The sequence below is a fragment of the Hipposideros armiger genome, unplaced genomic scaffold, assembly GCF_001890085.2.
Source record: "Hipposideros armiger isolate ML-2016 unplaced genomic scaffold, ASM189008v1 scaffold_277, whole genome shotgun sequence".
Classification (NCBI taxonomy): domain Eukaryota; kingdom Metazoa; phylum Chordata; class Mammalia; order Chiroptera; family Hipposideridae; genus Hipposideros; species Hipposideros armiger.
This window is the reverse complement of record NW_017731627.1, coordinates 2,460,100-2,465,995: the sequence shown is the minus strand read 5'-3', so window position 1 is coordinate 2,465,995 and position 5,896 is coordinate 2,460,100.

Genomic DNA, 5,896 nt, shown 5'->3' with positions numbered 1-5,896 from the left:
TCTCAATAAAAGCTATGCGCTGACCCGATTCTGGGCTCACTCAGTCTTCTCTGGCTGAGTCCCTTGGTCTCGCTCTTAATCTTACTTTTGTCTCTTGCTCTTATTCAATCTACGTTGCCCCTTAAGAGAAACCTGTATGCCCTTGCCATGCTGGACGTGACATTCCCCAGAGCATTCCACCATTCTCTCAGCCTTAATGAAGAGTATTTCTCCCTTATTCAAGATATTACCCAGAATTTCCAGGGCTGTCACCTCCACAGAAGTGTATGCCCTATCCTAATCATTTTACCCTAGCACCCGTCCAGGAAAAACTCTTCTAGGGCGTTCATTCTTAACTTTTTTGACATAGTCCTCTTTGAGAATCTAAGGAAGGCTCTAAGCTCCATAAAAATAATGTAACACTACAGACAGCATTTTGTATATGCTTTTCAGGGAGTTCACAGACCACCTAAAACCGTTATGTGCTAGGAACCCAGGTCAAGAATCTCTGTAATAAGAGTTTACTAAACTACTAGCAGTGTAACTGAGGCACACAGTGCCTCAGTTGCCTTGCCTACCACAGTACCCACCTCATTAAGTTGTTATGAGGATTAAATGAGGTGATACATGAATAGCACCTTGCAATCTTGCAATCGTGCCTGGCAATGGTGAGTATTTGATAAATGTTAGCTGTTACTACATCTCTTCTGTGGTAATTCATAGTGACATTTGGGGATGTTCCTGACCTTGTAATGTAAGAAACACAATGCCAGACAACTAAACAAAAGAGGAAGCTGGTGTAGATCCATGTCAGAGAAAAAGTGGCTGGTGGTGGTGAAACTAGGGAGAGGTATCTCAAGATAAATTCTGCAAGGGGCCGGCCGAGTGGCACGTTGGTTAAGAGCTGGCTTGGGACACCAGAGGGCCCTGGTTCAGATCCCACATATGATGGCCAGTGACGCTGCCCTCTACAGCTAAGATGCTGAACAACAGCTCGACCTGGAGCTGGGTTGCCTTGAATCGCCGGCGATGGCATAGGCTGCAGCCCCTGCTGCAGTGGGTTGCCAAAGGCTACTGTGTGTAGCCAGCAGCCAGCGTGAGCGGTCCTCAAGCCGCTGTGGGTGGCCGTCCAGAAGCCGGCGACTGATCTGCTCACCCAGGAAGAGCACAATGATGGTGCCAACTTGAGCCAGTGAAGCAACGTCCTTCACAACTAGACTGAAGAACAAAAAGACAGCAACTTGTCTGTTCCCCTTCCCCCAATTCCCCAATAAAAATCTTAAAAAAAAAAAAAGATAAATTCTGCAAGAAGGATCTCTTCTTCCTCATCTCCAAGTAGAAAAATACCATGCTTATGCCAAACATGTTACATATATCATCTTATGCATCCCATACAATAACCCTGTGAAGGAAGCATCATTATTCTCAGTTTATGTATAAAGAAACTGAGACTCAGGTAAAGTGACTTGTCTGAAGTCACACAGCTACTAAGTGGTGGAACAAGGTGTCAGAGCCAGGTCTGGTCCCCAAACTAGTGTTACCGCCACTGTGTCTCGGTGAAGTGTGAGTGAGCAGGAAAGAGCTGAGCCAAGCCAAAGACAGGGTCATTGGACCACATCCTTATTTGGGGAGCCCGGGGAGCCCCTTGTCTGGTGCTACTGGGCAGACAAGGATGCCTCCCTGGCAGAGGGAACCCATGGCAGGAGGGCAGAGCAATTTCTGTGAGTGGACTTGGCTTCTGAGCTCAGTGACCTTCTGGAAGCTGAGGCTGAGGATGGGAGTGCAATTGTTGCCTAACTCCTCAGCCTTAACCTGTTCACAGTCCACCTGCCCTTGAAGTAGGATCCTAGGCCACAAAGGCCACAAGTGAGAGAGATTCCTGGGACAGTCCATCCTGCCCCTTCCGTCAGGGTCCGGGAACAAGCCTTTGGCCCTCACCCGACCCTGGGAAGATGCTTGACTTTATCTGTTCCTCCCAATAACTCTTCCCTGGTACTTTCCTTCCTTTCTGATTGTTGATTACAATGTCTTGTCTACATTTTTTTAAAGGGAGTTTGGGGAGGAGAAAGAGTGAATTTCCAGGAATTGTTTCACTGCTGCCCCTCCTTTTGCTTGGAGCAAAGCTGTTTGTCCCCCTCCTTCTGTGCAGATTGGCAAGGAGCCTGGCTCCTGTCCCGCCCTCGTTCCCTTCCTCCCAGTCTCTCTCTTTCCAGCTGTCCACCTCCTCCCTCCAAAGAAAAACACCCACATGAAAACTGCAGAGCTACCACTTATTTCTTCCTGAGAGAGCAGATTTCCCTCTGTGCCTCTGCCAGAAGGGATCACCATCACTTCCTCTGGCTGCAAATACACATTGAGTGATGTGAAGGGGTAGGGGGCTGGGAAGAAGGTGGAGATGAGGCTGCAGGGGTAATATCTCCATATGGGACTATGTAACTCTTTCTTTGGCTGTCATCTGTATCCTTTATAATAAACCAGAAAATGTAAGTAAATGTTTCCCTGAGTTTTGTGAGCAGTTTTGTGAGCAGATTAGCGAAACTAAAGGGGAGTTGTGGGAACCCCTAACTTTGTGACCATATTGAATAGAAGTGTGGGGACCCATTGCTTGCGACTGGCATCTAAAGTAAGGACAATCTCTTACAATAGCCAAGAAGACATGGAAATAACCAAAATGCCCATCAATTGGATAAAGAAATTGTGGGACCGACCAAGTGTCTCAGTTGGTTAAGAGCACGAGCTCTGAGCATCAGGGTCGCTGGTTCAATTCCCACATGGGCCAGTGATGCTGCGCCTGAGCTGAGCTGCCAACAGGTGGCAGGGTGACTCAGCTGCTGAGAGCACGTGCTCCTAACAACAAGGTTTCCGGTTTGACTCCCCTATGGGATGGTGGCTACACCCACCCGCAACTAAGATTGAACACAGCACCTTGAGCTGAGCTGCCCTGAGCTGCCGATGGGCAGCCAGATGGAGACTGGACTTGGAGCTGAGCTAGCTGTGCCCTCCACAACTAAGATTGAAGGACAACAACTTGGCTGTTCCCCTCTCCCAATTCCCCAACATTGTTCCCCTTCCCCAATTCCCCAATAAAAAATCTTAAAAAAGAAAGAAATTGTGGTACATATATAAAATGAAATAGTACTCTGCCATAAAAAAGAATGAAATCTTACTATTTGTGACAACATGGATGGACCTAGAGTGTATTATGCTAAGTGAAATAAGTCAGATGAGAAAGACAAATACCATATGATCTCACTTATATGTGGAATCTAAAGAACAAAATAAACAAGCAAACAAAACAGAAACAGACTCGTAGATACAGAGAACAAACTGATGATTACTAGATGGGAGGGGGGTTAAAGGGCTGGGTGAGAAAGGTGAAGGGATTAAGAAGTACAAATTGATAATTACAAAATAATCAAAGTGATGTAAAGTACATTATGGGGAATATAGTCAATAGTATTATTAAAACTATGTATAGTGTCAGATGGTACTACTGGGGGAATCACTTCATAAATTATATAGATGTCTAACCACTACACTATACACCTGAAACTAACATAAAATAATATTGAATGTCAACTATAATTTAAAAAAATAGTCATGGGGATATAAAGTACAGCATAAGGAATACAGGATAAGGAATATTGTAATAACTATGTGCAGTGTCATATAGGCAATAGACTTACTGGGGTGATCACTTTGTGAGGTATACAAATGTCTAATCACTATGTTGTTTTGTACACCTGAAACTAATTTTAAAAAATAATTTTAAGGGAATAAAATGAAGTAAGAACAATCTTGTGGGACTGAGCACTTAAACCTGTGGAACCTGACACTAACTTTAGGTGGTTCATGTCAGAATTGAATTAAATTATAGAGCACCCAGTTGGTGTCCGGAGAGTTGGAAAATTGGTTGATATGGGAGAAAAAACCTACACATTTGGTGTCACAAGTGTTGCGAGTAGAGAAATAGTTTTTTTATAGAGGCTTTAAGAAAAATTAAAAATTAAAAACACCCCTTTCCACAGAGATGATTGGTGGTGATGGTTGCAAAACAATTGTAGATGTACTTAATGTTACTGAACTATATAGTTAAAAATAGTTAAAATGGAAAAGTTTATATTATGTTCATTTTGCCACAAAAAATTAATTAGCAAACTTTTTTTAAAATACCCTCTTTGATGGGCCGACCAAGTGGTGCATTAGTTAAGAGTTGGCTTGGGAGCGCCAGCTCTAAACAGCAGGGCCCCGGTTCGGATTCCACATGAGGGCCAATTATGCTGCGCCCTCTGCAGCTAAGATGGTGAACAACAGCTCGACCTGGAGCTGGGCTGCCGTGAGTTGCCGGCAACAGCGTAGGCTGCAGGGGGACTGCAGTGGGCTGTTGTGAGCTACCATAAGTGGCTGGCAGCCGGCGTGAGCGCCGAGAGCCACCATGAGTGGCAGTCCAATCGCTAGCGACCGATCTGCCTCAGCCGGGAAGAGCGCAATGATCACAATACCAACATGGGCCAATGAGCAACGTCTTCCACAACTAGACTGAAGAACAAAAGGACAGCAACTTGTCTGTTCCCCTCCTCCAATTCCCAATAAAATCTTTTTTTTAAAAAAACAACCCTCGGGCCAGCGAGTGGCGTAATGGTTAAGAACTGGCTTGGGATGCCAGAGGGCCTTGGTTTGGATCCCACATATGAGGGCCAGTGACACTGCCCTCTACAGCTAAGATGCTGAACAACGGCTCAACCTGGAGCTGGGCTGCCGTGAGTCGCCGGCGACGGCGTAGGCTGCAGCCCCTGTGGCAGTGGGTGCCATGGGCTACCGTATGTAGCCAGCAGCCAGCGTGAGCGGCCAGCAGCCAGCGTGAGTGGCCGTCCAGAAGCCGGCGACTGATCTGCCTCGGCCGGGAAGAGCGCAATGATGGTACCAACTTGGGCCAGTGAAGCAACGTCCTCCACAACTAAACTGAAGAACAAAACGACAGCAACTTGTCTGTTCCCTTTCCCCCAATTCCCCAGCACTGTTCCCTTCCCCCCAATACCCCAATAAAAATCTTTAAGAAAAACAAAAAACAACCCTCTTTGAATGGATAAACAAAATGTGGTATATCCATGCAATGAAATATTACTCAACCATAAAAAGGAATGGCATACTGATACATGCTATGGTGTGGATAAACCTCAAAAATATTATGCTAAGTGAAAAAAAAACAGACACAAATGTCACACGTTATATGATTCCATTTATATTAAATATCCATAATAGATAAATCCACAGAGACAGAAAGCAGAATGGTGGCTTCCCAGGACTGGGGTAAAAGGGTAATAGGGAGTGCTTAATGAGTATGGGGTTTTCTTTTGGGGTAGTGAAAATGTTTTGGAACTAGATAGAGGTGGTGGTTGCACAACAATGCGAATATACTATGTCACTGAATTATATGCCACTGAATATAAATGTCACTGAATCATACACTTTGAAGTGGTTAATATTGTTATGAGAATTTTATCTCGATTAAATATATCATATATATATATATATATATATATATATATATATATATATATATATATATATATATATATATACCTAGTCCCCTTCAGCCAACACATTTTGCTCTACATCCTACAAAACATGGGCCCAGCTCCAGCTGGCTCTGCCATCTGCACAGAGCAGATGTGAGACAGGCAACCTCTCTGGGCTTCAAGAGGATAAGGAAGCCCATCTTCCTCTCCACAGGGATACCTCAGGGATCAAAAGATTAATGAGGTGAAAGTGCTCTGAGAAGCAGGAAGCTCTGCTGACACAAGATGTTCACCAACAACCAAAATCCATGCTATGAGCCTTAACTCCCATGGATTGGAGGGAGATAAAAGCCTAGTGACTTTCAATCAGTATCTCTCTCTCTCTCTCTCTCTCTCTC